The 17666-nt window shown below is 42.6% G+C and overlaps 1 pseudogene; it reads right to left on the bottom strand.

Moving 5' to 3' along the window:
• Window positions 1-11266: 11266 nt before the first annotated feature.
• Window positions 11267-12225, bottom strand: LOC140194069 (Y-box-binding protein 1-like; annotated as a pseudogene).
• Window positions 12226-17666: the final 5441 nt, after the last annotated feature.

The raw sequence follows: 17666 nt of genomic DNA on the forward strand, positions 1-17666 counted from the left end.
CAGTACAGGCCCTTCGGCCCACAATGTTGTGCCGACCCTCAAACCCTGCCTCCCATATAAGCCCCCACCTTAGATTCCTCCATATACCTGTCTAGTAGTCTCTTAAACTTCACTAGTGTATCTGCCTCCACCACTGACTCAGGCAGTACATTCCACGCACCAACCACTCTCTGAATAAAAAACCTTCCTCTAATATCCCCCTTGAACTTCCCAACCCTTACCTTAAAGCCATGTCCTCTTGTATTGAGCAGTGGTGCCCTGGAGATGAGGCGCTGGCTATCCACTCCATCTATTCCTCTTATTATCTTGTACACCTCTATCATGTCTCCTCTCATCCTCCTTCTCTCCAAAGAGTAAAGCCCTAGCTCTCTTAATCTCTGATCATAATGCATACTTTCTAAACCAGGCAGCATCCTGGTAAATCTCCTCTGTACCCTTTCCAATGCTTCCACATCCTTCCTATAGTGAGGTGACCAGAACTGGACACAATACTCCAAGTGTGGCCTAACCAGAGTTTTATAGAGCTGCATCATTACATCGTGACTCTTAAACTCTATCCCTCGACTTATGAAAGCTAACACCCCATAAGCTTTCTTAACTACCCTATCCACCTGTGAGGCAAATTTCAGGGATCTGTGGACATGTACCCTGAGATCCCTCTGCTCCTCCACACTACCAAGTATCCTGCCATTTACTTTGTACTCTGCCTTGAAGTTTGTCCTTCCAAGGTGTACCACCTCACACTTCTCTGGGTTGAACTCCATCTGCCACTTCTCAGCCCACTTCTGCATCCTATCAATGTCTCTCTGCAATCTTTGACAATCCTCTACACTATCTACAACACCACCAACCTTTGTGTCGTCTGCAAACTTGCCAACCCACCCTTCTACCCCCACATCCAGGTCGTTAATAAAAATCACGAAAAGTAGAGGTCCCAGAACAGATCCTTGTGGGACACCACTAGTCACTATCCTCCAATCTGAATGTACTCCCTCCACCACCACCCTCTGCCTTCTGCAGGCAAGCTAATTCTGAATCCACCTGGTCAAACTTCCCTGGATCCCGTGCCTTCTAACTTTCTGAATAAGCCTACCGTGTGGAACCTTGTCAAATGCCTTACTAAAATCCATATAGATCACATCCACTGCACTACCCTCATTTATATGCCTGGTCACCTCCTCAAAGAACTCTATCAGGCTTGTTAGACACGATCTGCCCTTCACAAAGCCATGCTGACTGTCCCTGATCAGACCATGATTCTCTAAATGCCTATAGATCCTATCTCTAAGAATCTTTTCCAACAGCTTTCCCACCACAGACGTAAGGCTCACTGGTCTATAATTACCCAGACTATCTCTACTACCTTTTTTGAACAAGGGAACAACATTCACCTCCCTCCAATCCTCCAGTACCATTCCCGTGGACAACGAGGACATAAAGATCCTAGCCAGAGGCTCAGCAATCTCTTCTCTCGCCTTGTGGAGCAGCCTGGGGAATATTCCATCAGGCCTCGAGGACTTATCTGTCCTAATGTATTTTAACAACTGCAACACCTCCTCTCCCTTAATATCAGAATGCTCCAGAACATCAACCTCACTCATATTGTCCTCACCATCATCAAGTTCCCCCTCATTGGTGAATACCGAAGAGAAGTATTCATTGAGGACCTCGCTCACTTCCACAGCCTCCAGGCACATCTTCCCACCTTTATCTCTAATCGGTCCTACCTTCACTCCTGTCATCCTTTTTTTCTTCACATAATTGAAGAATGCCTTGGGGTTTTCCTTAACCCTACTCGCCAAGGCCTTCTCATGCCCCCTTCTTGCTCTTCTCAGCCCCTTCTTAAGCTCCTTTCTTGCTTCCCTATATTCCTCAATAGACCCATCTGATCCTTGCTTCCTAAACCTCATGCATGCTGCCTTCTTCCTCCTGACTAGATTTTCCACCTCACTTGTCACCCATGGTTCCTTCACCCTACCATTCTTCATCTTCCTCACCGGGACAAATTTATCCCTTATATCCCGCAAGAGATCTCTAAACATCGACCACATGTCCATAGTACATTTCCCTGCAAAAACATCATCCCAATTCATACCCGCAAGTTCTAGCCTTATAGCCTCATAATTTGCCTTTCCCCAATTAAAAATTTTCCTGTCCTCTTTGATTCTATCCTTTTCCATGATAATTACAAAGGCCATGGAACAGTGGTCACTGTCCCCCAGATGCTCACCCACTGAGAGATCTGTGACCTGACCCGGTTCATTACCTAGTACTAGATCTAGTATGGCATTCTCCCTGGTCAGCCTGTCCACATACTGTGACAGAAATCCATCCTGGACACACTTAACAAATTCTGCCCTATCTAAACCCTTGGAACTAATCAGGTGCCAATCAATATTAGGGAAGTTAAAGTCACCCATGATAACAACCCTGTTATTTTTTCACCTTTCCAAAATCTTTGTGTTGGTTTGATGTGAAAAATATCCGTATTCTGATTTTTTTTGTTAAGTTATCTTTCAAAAATGTCATAATCTAGTAAGAACTTCTAATTAAAAAAACTGTTAGAATAGAAAGACAAATATTTAAAGTGCTATGCAATTTTCAGGCTGTGTAAACATTTCCTGCTCAGAGCAACAGTTGGTCTGCACAGCTCTAAAAAAAACTTTAGTGGAAACGTAGATCCCAACTTTGCTTTCATTTCATAATGCCACCTCAAATGAAGATTCTTGAAGTGACAGATGTATCCTGCTTCAAAAAACGCACATACCTTACTGACTGAAAATAGCACAAAGAAAACCAGCTTGCCAACACTAGTGGTGAAAATGAATCTACACAGTGCCAGCTATTATTTTGCATCAAGTGCCCGTCACAGATAATTAAAAATAATTTGTTTCACTGCTACAATAATTGAAAGTTGAACATGCAAAATTATGTAGCTCCTTACCAATTAATTGAAATACACAGAATATTTCTGATTGTTAATCTTGAACTTCCAAGAATGAACATAAATGAAAATTGCAAAATTGTAAATTGTTGCAGTGATGTTAGCACGTAGGATATATTTATTATACAATTGTCTATAGGATTACTACAATATCTCCATAATTGGAGGGAACTGAATGTAGAAGCCAGGATTAGGGAATCTACTGGTGGAAGTAAGTGAAGTGAGCTCCTATAGCAGAATACCTATGAACAGTAAAAGGGGTTAAACTTTAGCTTTGACTGCATGTGACACATCTTCAGAAGGCAATACCTCAAGAAGGCAGCATCCAGCATTAAGCACCCCCAACACCCGGGGCATGCCCTCTGGCTAATTTTTTTCTGCTGACTTTTTTTGCACCACTTGTTTAATTTAATTAAGAAACTGATGTAGGAATTTACTTGAAACATCTGCTATCCATTTGCCTCAAAAAGGTGGCATCCATCATTAAGGAATCTCACCCACGGCATGCCCTCTTCTCATTGCTACCATCAAGGAGCCTGAAGACACCCACTCAACATTTTAGGAACAGCTTCTTCCCCTCTGCCATCAGATTTCTGAATGGACAATGTACACTCCCTCAATATTTTTTACTCTCTTTTTGCACTGCTTCATTCATTTAATTTTTATATATATTTCTTACTGTAATTTATAGCTTTTTTGTTATGCATTGCACTGTACTGCTACAAATGAACAAATTTCATGACAGCACACACAAAATACTGGAGGAACACAGCAGGTCAGGCAGCATCTATGGAAAGGAATAAACAGTCTACGTTCAGGCTGAAACCGTTCATCGGGACTCACGACTATTTCACAGCATGCACAGTGATATTTAACCTGATTCTGATTCTAAATTGGTTTTGTAATGTAGAGTGCAGGCATAACTCAGGGGGTGCATTTGGTGCAATTTCATTCATCTGGAATTCCCATTGTTCTCCACTGTATACTGATAATGCTGGCGATTCTCTGTTCTACCTCTAGAGGTGCTGTTCATTCTGTATGCAATTTGTTTTGTACAATCCTCACTTCCTGTTCTGAAATCTGGGTGACAGCTTTTTGTTTTGATCTTTTCATCAGAAATGCATAAGCTGTCTATCCCTGATGGATCCGTAAGGTTGTTATAGCTGGAGGTGGTAATGAGGACAAACTCCCACTACCTATTAAATGCTGTCAATAGCGTGCATCTCAAATAGCCTTTGACAAACAAATCTAACTCTAGTCCTTCCTGTGTGCCTCAGCTACAAAGCCCAGCGGAACTATTTCTACTGACAGGAGAAGGGCAAATGCAGGTTACTGGCACTTTAAAAGCACTCGCTTTGAGCAGATGGGGCTCGTCAGCCATGGTTGGCAGCTCATCTAGGAGAAGGAAACCTCTGATCTCAAACCTCCAACGCGCACAAATTGCCAGAGAAACTCAGCAGGCCAGGCAGCAGCTATGGAAAAGGGTACAGTCGACGTTTCAGGCTGAGACCTTTTGGCAGGACCGAACCTCAACCCTCCACTGCCTTCCAGCTCTCTCCACTCATGGCAAGGTCTTTCTGGAGTAAAACACTGTGGGGAAAAAGTCTAGAGCTGGAGTCCCTGAGGTAGTCCCAAGTTGAATTCAACACTGACTGGGAACTCCTGGAATACTGCTGGCACCAAACTGTTCCAAACTCTGTCATTCCTTTGACTTCATCAGATGGGCAACAACTAGCTCTCCATGTGGTACTGCCCTGGCTTATATATCCAGACAGCTAGGATGCAATATCCATGGTTAACTGTGACTGACTAAGACACTGTTAGTTTTGTATGTAGTTCTTTTTGTACAGACATCATTTCCTGTTCATAAACTCTATTTTACATCACTTCCTCACAGGTATATGAGGAAGGTATTACATCACAGGTATATGGAGGAATTTAAGGTGGAGGGTTATATGGGAGGCAGGGTTTGAGGGTCGGCACAATGATGTGGGCCGAAAAGCCTGTACTGTGCTGTACTATTCTATGTTCTATGTTCCTGCACAGATTAGTTTGGACTTTAACTTGGAGTAAACATGGTTGAAACACATCCATCTCTATCCACTCTATTTGCCCTTGAAACAGCAATATCTGTGGGTCTTAAGCCTTCCTAACATTGATAAGCAATTAGTAGACGTACTCTGAAGGAAGTATTATGTTTATTGTTCAATGGATTAATGGTTCAATGATGCAATTTATTCTCAGAGAATGTATATAGTATACAGCCTGAAATTCTTACTCTTCACATATATCCATGAACAGAGAAAAAAACCCCAAATAATGAATGACAGAAAAACGTTAGAACCCTAAAGCCCCCTCCCCTTCCCACGCACAAGTAGCTGCAAAAGCATTAATCCTCCCCCCTTCCCCTCCCCCCACTTGCTCCAGGAAACTCTTCAACCCCACCACCCACCATGCCAGCAATAGCGAAGCCCCCAGAGACCGTGATATACAGCCCATCAGAAATTATTGTTCATTCCAACACTTCGATATCTCAGTTAGAATCTCTCTCTCATTAGTGAAGGACAGAGAGATATCACTCTACCACAGCGAGCAGGGAGGCCAACAGTTGGCTGTTTCGATGTTACAATCTGCAGCATCATTTGTTTGAGTTCCCCGACTCAAGATCCAGCAGACTCTCATTCACCAGCGTGAGAGGTCTCCAACAGGTGCGCCTGCTGTCCCAATGTCTTAATCCGCTGTGACATCGGCGAGGAATTGGGTCGTTCACAGGGTCGCATGCCAAAGACACCCGTCTTCCAGGCCGCTCTTAAAGATACTGAAACCCCGGGCCGTTCAGCAAGTTCTGAGAGTGAGAACCCACCACCCATGAAGAATGTAGTTTGAGCGCAGCTGTCTGACAGGACTCCAGCCACCTTGAGAAGGAAAAAAGAAGACATAAGAAGAGGAGATTTAAATGGTGGCACAGATGAATTGGAAGAAGTCGCCCAGGTCCACAAAAACCTCTGCGCCATCTTTCCCTCCTTCATCACTCTTAAGCTATCATTGCACCACAAGTTCACTGCACAGCATAGCTATAGAACGCTGCATGCGTGCTTTACCTTGTTTAATGCTGATCATGAGAATATGTGTTTTACTTATCTTTCTGCAGCTTCATGAAGTTTTCTCATTCAAAGCCCTGAAGAAAGCTTCCAGTTCAGGGGATTGTTGAGAAGGTATTTAGCTCCCTGCCTTGCACTGTACACAACACACTGCGAGAGAGGCAGGTACTCAGCAGCCTGTGCATCATCAGGGAAGATAATTATGCCTGCTATTTGCACTCACTTGCTTAATTCTCACACTCAGAAGTGAGTACTTTGCAAATAATTTCAGTGTTTTCAGGTAAAGCCTTTGCTCAGCATTGAATGTTCAAATATTGGGTGAACCCCATACAACAGATGTGGTTGACTCTTCGTACATTTTTTGAGAAACTGCCATGAAATTAGAGCTCATAAGAACTGTTGGGCATATTGGGACTCAGTTACTCAGCGGTTGGGGAGAGGATGCTGGATTTTATTTAGATAGAGAAATGTGGATATGTTTCAGAAAGGTAAACATTCAGTGTCATGGTGAGCGCTGGCAACAACTGGACTCTGATGTGGAGGAACTGCAGACTCCCATGTAGGAACAGGAAAAAGAGGTTATACATAGGAATTCCAACATAATATTGGTGGCATGACTGAGTGACACTGCAAGACAAATTATTCACAACACAAGGACCCCGCAATGAGCGCTGAACAGGTGCCCGCTTTACATAATCATGAAATACTGAAAACCCGTGCCAGTCACAATTAACTGGACAAGAGTAAACAGCAAACACAAGGGCTTAATGACAACAATAGGTAAATACAGGTGCCTGAGAAACCTAGACGTCCAATGCTCTATGGCTTGCCGCAGAGGTGTACAAGGCCTATGATATTCAGCTGAAGCTAGATAAAGAAATAGTAGAATATTATTATTTCTTTGCTGCAGGAAGTGAATACAGAAGTGGGGAAGTATTTTCCTGCTCTATAGGGTATTGTTGAGGCCACAAGGAGTACTTTCTATAATATTGGGCTCTTTATTCAAGGAAGGAGGGAAATGCACTGGAAACAGTTCAGTGAAGATTGACACCCTGAGTAGGCAGCTTGTATTTTGAAGTATAGAGAGGCTGGGCTTCTGTGGGTCAAAAACCTGAGAGTGAACTTGATTGAAACTCTCCAAGGTCTTAATAGGGTGAATATGGACAGGATGTTTTCTTTAGTGGGAGAATGCAGAATTAAGAAGTCATCATTTAAAAACAAGAGGGTTTAGATTTAGGACATATAGGCGTGGTGATTTCTTATTGCTCTTAGATGATCTCAAGCCTTTAGAATTCTCTTTAAGCACAGTAGAAGCAGAGTCTTTGAATAATTTTGAAGTATGGGTAGATAAGAAAAATTAAAAGTTACCACAGATAATTAGCAATCTGGCATTGAGTTTACAGTCAGATCAGCCATGATCTTATCAGACCATAAGACATAGAAGCAGAATTAGGCCATTTGGCTCATTGAGTCTACTGCACCATTTCATCATGGCTTATTAACTGATAGAGCAAGCTGGAGTGGTAGTTTGCCCTGCACTTGCTCCTAATTTTCATGTCTGAACATGCTCTTTCACTCGCTCCAGAGGTAAATCTACTCACATTTGCAAAATATACTGTTCACTGGAATTTAAAATTTGGCCAACCACAGCAGGCATTTTGCTCTGCGAGGTCGTGAGAGTGGAATGCTCAAACCTTTGGTTGGGAGCCCAGAGCATCAGGGAAGAGAGCATCCCTGTATCAAGAGTGAATGGTCTAACTCCTTTATTTCTCTTCACCTGTCCATCACCTGCCCCTGGTGTCCATTCCCCTTCCCTTTTCCCCCACGGTCCGCTGTCATCTCCTCACAGATTCTTTCTTCTTTATCCTTTTAACTCTCCCAACTGTCATCTCCTATTTTTCTCATTTCATTAACCTTCCCCTCCCCCCAGCTTCTTATTTTGGCTTCTTCCCACTTCTCTTCCAGTCCTGATGGAGAGTCTCGTCTTGAGACATTTTCTGGTTATTCCCCTGAATGGATGCTGCCGGACCTGCTGAGTTCCTCTACCATTTTGTGTGTGTTGCTAACGGTTTCTGGAATATTTTAGTAAACGACTAGCAAGAGCTGGGCAAAAAGCCTGTAATACCATCATGGCTGTACTCACTCAAGATTAGCAACAGCCTTTTCCCTTTGGTGGCCTTACCCATTACAATACTGATCCACTCAACACATGGGCTTTCAATATGCATTATTCTCCAAAGTTTTTTTGTTTGCTTCCAAAATTCTGTTTCCTTGTGAGTACACTCATACTCAAGGTCAAGATCATTTGTTAATTCATGAGGTAAAACACATCCTCAGTGATATCTCTGGCAGTGAACTAATGAGCCGGTTAGTTGTCCCTTCAATTGCCTGTCTGATTATTAAAAAAAGGATGATGATGCATATTGGTAACTCGGGTTGAGGCGTTTGATGTTGCAGCGTTTGCATTCCATTGACACACATTTCTTTGGCTCTTAAGAGTTCATAGACCAAAGAGAATTCAAAGGTCAACTGAAGGGGCAGCCAATCAGGACTGACGCAAGTGAACAGGGGCCTAAATAGATGTGAGCACTCCCAGAGTAAAAGACCAATGACTGCGCACTGAGGATGTCACCTCGACTGCTGATGAAATGTCTGCAAGCTAACTGCCAAGCTCAGCGACCACAACAATATCAAAAAAAAAGGATGTTTGGCAGCTTAGAATGAAATGTTCAAAATGAATTGATGAAAACAGAAGAAAGGGCATAACACTATTAGCCTTGCTGAGGCAGATGTCATTAATCCTTAATGGAGGTCTTTGTAGTTTTGTCTACCATACTATTGGGAACTGGATAACAGTTTAAGAACCGAGTTGGAATAAAGGCTGAATAAATTTAGATCTCAATGTCAAGTTTCACTATTTGCTCTTTTGCAACGAACAAAATGATGCTGCTGCCATGAGGAAGAAGATACAGGAGCCTCAGGACTCACAGCAATTGGTTCAGAAACAGTTACTACCCCTCAACCATCAGACTCTTGAACCAAAGGGGATAACTTTACTTACCTCATTATTGAGAAGTTCCGACAACCAACGGACTCACTTTCAAGGACTCTTCATCTCACGTTCTCATTATTTACTGTTTATTTATCTATTATTATTGTTTAATCTTTTCCGGTTTGCACAGTTTGTTGTCTTCTGCACTCTGGTTGAACGCACTAGTTGGGTGGTCTTTTATTAATTCTGGCATTATTATTCTATAGATTTGTTGAGTATGCTCACAAGAAAAGAAATCTCAGGGTTGTATCTGTTGACATATGTCCTTTGATAATGAATTTAGTTTGAGTTTTGAACATTGAAATATACTGGAATACACATTTGTTATCTGAGCAACACAATTTTTGTGTGTTTTATTGAACATTTATGTAACAGCAGCAATGATAGAACAGCTGAGAGGTCTCATATCTTGGACTACAAGAATTGAGTGATATGAAGAGCATTTCTTCGACTTGTTTTTAACGACATCCACAGATCCAGGCAGGCTGAAAAGCTCCACCCATCCTGAGTATCTGAGGTTACCTCAGAGGCATGTGTGTGATATTTAAGATAAAACCACAAAATACTCGAAATACTCAACAAGTCTGGTTGCATCAGAGGGAAGAGAAATTGAAGTGGTGAAAATCCTTTGTCCTGTAGAGCTTGTAATGTTAATTTAGTTTCTCTTTCCATAGATGCTGCCTGAGCTGTTGAGCTTTTCCAGTGTCTTTAGTTTTTATTTTAACTGCCTAGTACATGCACAAACACAAAACGAGCAGCTCTGATTGTGCAGATTCAGGTTCCGACTAATCAAAACAGTGAAATGTATTGTTTGCATCACAACTTAAGAATGTGCTGGGGGCAGCTCACAGGTGTCACCACACATTCTGGTGCTAACGTAGTATGCCCACAATATTTATCAGAATAACACAGCAACGGCAATAAAATAAAATAACAGCAAAAGAAACCCCTTTCTACCCACTCACATCCACATATGGACCTCCCACCCCAGAACAAAGTTCAAAGTTCAAAGTTAATTTATTATCAAAGTACATTTATATTACTATATACACTCCTGAGATTCTTTTTAGCAGGCACTCTCAGTAAATACAAAGAAAAACAATAGAATCAATGAAAAACTACACACGAGACAAACAAACAACGAATGTGCAAGTACAAAAAGATAGGATTAGTAAATATAAAAGTAAACAATAAATATCAATAACATAGGATGTGAAATCTTTGAAAGTGAATCCATAGTATGTGGGAACAGTTCAGTGATGGGGCAAGTGAAGTTGAGTAGTATTATCTCCTTTGGTTCAAGGGGCTGATGGTTGAGGGGTAATAACTGTTCCAGAACCTGGTGGTGGAGTCTTGAGACCTCTATACTTTCCTCCTGATGGCAGCCGTGAGAAGAAAGCATGGCCGGGGTGGTGGGAATCCTTGATGATGTATGCTGCTTTCCTACGACAGCACTCTGTGTAGATATGATCAATAGTGGGGAGACTTTAGCTGTGATGGAATGGTCTGTATCCTTTACTTTTTGTAAGCTTTTCCATTCCGGTGTTTTCATACCAGGTAATTTTGCAACTCTACACTGCTCATCTATAGAAGTTGTTAAAGATTTAGATGACATGCTGAATCTTTGCAAATGTCTACTTCAAAGGTGACTTGTCACCAACAAAAGAAGTGGTTGGTGATCTGCAGTCTCTGCTAGTTATTGGGGGAGTCCAGAACCAGAGGCCACAGTTTAAGAATAAGGGTAGACCATTTAGAACGGAGTTGAGGAAAAACTTTTTCACACAGAGGGTTGTGGTTCTGTGGAATGCTCTGCCTCAGAAGGCAGTGGAGGCCAATTCTCTGGATTCTTTCATGAAAGAGTTAGATGGAGCTCTTAAAGATAGTGGAGTCAAGGGATATGGGGAGAAGGCAGGAAAAGGGTACTGATTGTGGATGATTGGCCATGATCACAGTGAATGGTGGTGCTGGCTCGAAAGGCTGAATGGCCTACTCCTGCACCTATTGTCTATTGTCTATTGTCTAAAAGTCGGGGCAATCCAATGACTCGCAGAAAGATCAGTACTTTACCATTAATCCTTCACCATTTGATTTCACAGTTGATCAAAATCGTGTTATTCGTACCATTGTTCTTAAGCTGCTGTTAAAGTACAGTTTTGCTGATATTAAGGATCACCTGCAGTGCCATCTGTCAGACTCAAGAGGGAGAATTCCTTCAGGTGCACATTCACCACAAGTGTGAAAATACAACAATAGAAACCTTACAGTTTGTTGCCAGAATTCGCCTCTGTTTTGATGCTGTTTTCCAACTTTGTGAAAAACAAGACACATTGGCTGAGGATTTAAAATATGTACGTGCAAAAGGAACTTTCCTGCAAAGGATTAAGCGTATGATTCTCAATGGTGGAAATGATTGGTTCAAAATTTACCTTGTGCAAAAGCTGTTCTGTTTGCATGGAATTGATTTTGTCCCCTATTAGGTTTACCTTCTTCCTCAGCAACCTGGTTTTCATTTATTTCACCACCCTCAGTAATTTCTCCCTGAGGCTGGTTGCTATATTGTGGGCAGCGACCATCGTGACGATGAACAAAGTAAGGTGAGTAACGCTGTCTTCTGTAAGCAGGGCGATGTTGCTGATTTTGATCATCTTGGTTTTCTCCACCTGTTGCTGTCTCTGGTCTATCTCCTTTCTCTCCACCTTCAATGTCTTGTTGGTAATTACGTGGTGGACCTCGGCAGCAAGGGTTGTAATGATGATAATGATTTCTATCCACAGCATATCGGCTTCCTTGGACTGGAACTCCTCCGGGACCAGTTACGTTTGCTGCTTCTGCACCCTTCTCGCCTTCCGCTACGTCGAACTCCACAGTTTCACCATCTCCAACACTGGGGAGGTATTTCCGTGGATTATTCTTTTTTATAGCAGTCTGATGTACAAGCAAATCTTCCTTTGTGTCATTCTTGTTGATGAATCCATATCCATTCCATACGTTGAACCACTTTACAGTTCCAAGAACCTTTGCTGCGATGACTGTCTTCTCCCCGGGGGTTTGGGTTTGTCTGGCTGTTGCTGCCACTGCTGTTTGGATTGCTGCTCCGTCTCGGTCTCGCTCATGCTGTTGACAGGCTGCGTGAGGTGGTTGCGGCTCAGGCCGGTCTGAGGTGGACGCTCCTGTGCTCTCTCCACTTCTTTCTTCTCTCTAATATAATTCCTTTCCACTTTTTCTGTCTCCAGTTGCAGAAAAAGCTCTGCAATTCGTATTCCTTCCTTGTACTGTTGATTTAGTTCCTTCATCCTTCTCTGATCCTCCTGCTAAGTGCCTTCCTGTAACTGCTGTAGCTGTCTTTTCAGAGATGTCAATTTCTCCTGGTACATCTGCTCTTTTACTTCTAGGTAGTCTTCATCATCCTGCTTATTGGCAATATCTGTCTCCCTTGCATCCTCCGAATCTTCATCCGAGTCGCGGCCACGGATACTGTGTTCGTCTTCATTGTCAATGCTGTCTAGCTCCTCCTCCTCATTGTAATAGTCGACAATGGGTGAGAGGAGAGCTGCAGATATCTTCCCAGCCGACCTTCACTCCTTTGTTGACACATCTAGTGCCTTGATGGTGTGCCAATCCAGCTGGATTTTCCTGAGCCATTCACGTCCCAGCAATGGTGGTCCTCCATTTTTCAGTACGTAGAGGTTCAGCTGCTGTGTTTTGTCTCTGTAGGTCACTGTCAATTTAATTTTACCTTCGGGGCGCACTTTCTGTCCTGTGTAAGTCTTTAGCAGTAGTTTAGTTCGTTTCAGAGGTATGTGAGAAAACAGTTGTTTGTAGTCGTGTACAGAGATCACTGTTAAAGCTGAGCCTGTGTCCAACTCCATTTTCAGTCTCATGCCTGCCACTTGTGGAGTGATCCTTATTACTCTTCGATCATCTGTCTCTTTCACGCTGTAAAGTTGCAGACAAAACAATTCACTTACATCTCAGTCATTTTCATTGGAACTGCTTTCATCAGAACTGCCTTCTTTCATTTTGTGTACCTTGTATTTTCCTTCCTGGGGTTTCTTGTTTCTCTGGATTTTGCCCTTTTCCTGCTGTTTACTAGCTTTGCACACTCTGCCAGTGTGGCCCTGTTTGCCACAGTTTCTGCATTCTTTGTCATTAAACCAACAACCATCAGGGTCATGTGACCTGTTCCCACAACAGTAACATTTCCTTCCTTCATTTCTGCTCAGTGATATTTTATTCGTAGCATATTCCAGAGATTTTTGTTGTATCTCTGAAGTACCTCGTGTGGCTGTTTCTAATGATATTGAGGTGTTTAGCGCTTTCTCGAATGTAAGGTCTTTTTCACATAGGAGCTTCTTCTGTGTGGTTTTACAGTGCATGCCACACACTAACCTATCCCTCAATGTGTCTGATAAACCAGCTCCAAATTAGACCATAAGACAAAGGAGCAGAAGTCGGCCATTTGGCCCATCAAGTCTGCTCTGCCATTTTATCATGAGCTGATCCATTCTCCCATTTTGTCCCACTCCCCGGCCTTCTCACCATAACCTTTGCTGCCCTGGCTACTCAGATACCTATCAATCTCTGCCTTAAATACACCCAATGACTTGGCCTCTACTGCCGCCCGTGGAACAAATTCCATAGATTCACCACCCTGTGGCTAAAAATTGACAATATTCTGATAATTTGCGCAATTCAGCACAATATTCAGAAATGCTTTCATTTTTGCTCTGATTCCGATCATAGAATTTAAATCTTTCAGCAATGATCAGTGGTTTGGGGTTTAAGTGCTGTTGGAGAGGGTCTAGTATTTGCTTGAACACTTTGTCAGCTGGCTTTTCAGGGGCTAACAAGCTCCGTAGCAGGCCGTATATTTTCACGCCCATTACAGTAAGTAAGACACTGGCTTTCTTTTCTTCATTAACATTGTTAGCATCACAATGTAACTCTATTCTTTCCCAGTCTTCAATGCCACTATCAAATGCTGCATTGGTTCCAATTAACCCCATCCTTGTTGTGTTAATTTATCCTTGTTTAATTTAGCCCCAGTCCCTCATTAATTTAACCCCGGTCACTTGTTTTCTTTTCAACTCACGTGACCTTTTTTTTGCTAGCGTCGCGAGCGTACTCTGGCTAGGTGCGTGTGTCGCTCTTTTTTTAAATCTCCCTTCTGAGGCAGGCAGACCCTCAACCCTGGGGTTCAGCGCCGGCTGTGGTCTCGCCTGGACGCACCGTGGCTCCAACTGTGTCTTTTAGTCTCCCAACGTTCCTGACTTCGGCTGAACTCCTGCTTCTTTTCAAGCTCGTGGCCTTACTCTGCCTCTTCTGAGTGCCGTTATCAATTAAAACACGGCGTTCCGATTCAATGCAGGTTCATTAACCTCGTCACCAATTTGTTGTGTATGCGGCCGGGTTACACAACAAAACTATAAATAAAAATGCTAGAGACTGGAGCTAACTTAACAGGGCTTTGTACTTACAGAACCCGAACTGACCATGTACAGATCAATATGTGCCTAATAGTGCATGCTTAATACGATGTATTATTACAACATAAAGTATTCCTATATTGTACAGTAGACTATATGGTACAAAGTGGAAATCCACAGATAAATCTGCAAATCTTTTATTGTGTCATGACAACAAAAACAATGTTGGACCATTCCTCCTCCTTTAACTCCAGTGAAGTATGGTTAAAATGACTCCCATTTCCAAAATGTATATTTCATGATTAAATTTACAAATATATTTTCATTCATTAACGCAGAAGTATTTCCTCAGCTGCTTCTGATTATTTTGAGTCTGTTCTTGCTGGCTAATTAACTCCACAATGGGTGGACCCAAGCCCGGTTGCAAAAGGGGGAGGGCTGGACATGGGGTTAACAACCCCATCCCATTAAAAACTAAAGAGCTACAGAACTGCTAACAGAAGCCCCAAAGACCTCATCCCTGGGAGAGAAAGGATCTGACATCAAGAAGATGGGCTACGCCTGTGGACAACTTGAAAGACTGGCCCAGGATAAAGGACTCTGGTGAGCAACTGTTTGTGGCCTCTGCCCCTGCAGTGGGAATTGGGTTTAAGTAAGTAATTAACTTGCTGGCTGATGCTGGAACGGCTGATATTTATAGTCTTTCAAACAACAGTGTAGCTCAGACTTCAATGCATATGTTGAGAAGCATAGGCCTCATGCTGAGTCCAGTATTGGTGACATTTGCCATGATTTATGCTGCAGCATCACTTCTCATATCCTGCACCAGGATCAACTTGTTGCAGATTCACAAATCCAATGATTTTAATGGGGGTTGTTTCACTGTACATAGTAAATAAAATTCCTTTTAAACTCTACTACTTCATTCATTCTGTTTTATTTTCCATGGGCTTTTTATCAGCTGGTTAATTGACATGTGCTTTGCCATAGTGAATTCCAAACGCTCAGGTTAATGTTTTGAGTAATTTGTAACTGCGTTAGCTTTGATTTTTATTTTATTTTCTTAACACATATTTTATATATATATATATATATATATATATACACACATATTAATAGTACTCTGCTAAAGTCTTAGGTACGTATACAGTATATAGCTAGAGTACCTAAGACTTTTGCATAGTACTGTAGTAATTTTACGTATTGCACTGTACTGCTACATCAAAAAAAATGCAAATGTCATGACATACGTGAGTGATGACAAACCTGATTCTGATATGGGGTCTTTGTTGTGGACTGAGAGTGGGAAGGGGACAGGGAGAAGTTATCATGGTCGGGAAAAGGGGAAGAGAAAGGGGAGGGATTGGGAAGAACCAGAGAAACATTCTGTATTGATCAATAAACCAATTGTTTGGAATCAAATATCCTTGCCTGGTGTTTCAGAACTGTGTGTGTCTACACCTGCACCACCTCCTCCATCCCTGCCTCTGGCGCTCCTTTGCTGCCACCTGTCCCACACCCTCCCATGCCACCCACCCTCGACATTCCCAACATCATTTGCTCCTGCCAGATTTATAAACTCACTCTCCTCTTCGCATTAACAAATCCAGTAGTGTGCAGAAGTCTTAGGCACCTTAGCTACATACATATATGTCTCTAAGGCCTGTGCATGGTACTATAGTGTACGAGTGTATGGGGTGTTCAGGGAGGGTAACACCTCTGTGAAGGAGCTTGTTGTGTCCCCCTTGGGACAGTTCATCCACCTTTGGTCCCCACCAGACACGCAGCTCTCACCTGTGGTTCCAAGTAGCTCTTTGAATGTGACAGGGGACCCATGCCAGTACGCTGCTTCAATAGGTGGGCTAAACCAGGTGAGGGTAGCATGTAGGCCTCATACCCAGGTGAGATAGTGACATGCTTGTCCTAGCATGCGAAGCCAGCTCTGGTGGACTGGGTGGTTGAGATCACCTGTAGTTCTACAGCGCTTTGTGGAGAGCAAAGGGCATGGCAAGGCATAGAAGATGTCACAGTCATCATCTGCAACTAAGAAGGTCCCCAGTTGTGATGATCTCCTGTATCATTGGAATAGGGCTTCGGAGATCGAGAGAGTTAAATGCCCCAGTGCAAGGACTTTCCCATTTTAGCACAGGTTCCTATCGTCATCGTCGAAATCAACGGACAACCAACAGATATATAGATAGATAGACAGATATTATACATAATCATTGACAGCTTGCAAAACCCTTCTCCTTGCGAAAGTTGTGGATTTTAATGGGTTTTAAGTGTCTCGATCTCTATCTATCTCTTCTCTCTCAAGAGAAAGAGGGTGAACGAGAGGGGAAGAGAGACAGAGAGAAAGAGAAAGGGAGGGAGAGAGGAGAAAGTGAGAGACAGAGAAATCAGAATGAGCCTTCAATAGTTCAAAGTGGCAGCCTTTGTGCAGACCCTTGTAAAATTATGGTTGATCCATGGGCTATTAGCGTTTGCTTCAATTGTGAGAGAGTTTTGGGGAAAGCATCCACAACAGTAAACCATAGAGGAGTCATGGTAACATAGCCATTAGCATAACGTTATTACAGCTCAGGGCATTGAAGTTCGTAGTTCAGTTCCGATGCTGTCCCTCCCATGAACTGCATGGGTTTCTTCTGGATGCTCCAGTTTCTTACCACAGTCCAAAGACTTACCAGTTAGTAAGTTAATTGGTCATTGTAAACTGCCTGGTGATCAGGCTAGTGTTGCTGGGCGGCGCAACTCATTGGGCCAGAAAGGCACGTTCTGCATTCTATCTCTAATTAAAATGGAGCCCAACAGCTGAACAAGCCTGAGGGAATAATGAGAAGTCCAGAAAGAAAAAAATGGTGGAATTTAATGGATGATGGATTACATCAACTTTTAGAAAATTTCACGTTTGGAAAGCAGTGAAATCATTGGACAAAGTCAGCATGGATTTGTGAAAGGAAAATCATGTCTGACGAATCTCATAGAATTTTTTGAGGATGTAACTAGTAAAGTGGATAGGGGAGAACCAGTGGATGTGGTATATTTGGATTTTCAAAAGGCTTTTGTCAAGGTCCCACACAGGAGATTAGTGTGCAAACTTAAAGCACACGGTATTGGGGGTAAGGTATTGATGTGGATAGAGA

This window comes from Mobula birostris, chromosome 1 (genome assembly GCF_030028105.1).
Source record: "Mobula birostris isolate sMobBir1 chromosome 1, sMobBir1.hap1, whole genome shotgun sequence".
Taxonomy (NCBI): domain Eukaryota; kingdom Metazoa; phylum Chordata; class Chondrichthyes; order Myliobatiformes; family Myliobatidae; genus Mobula; species Mobula birostris.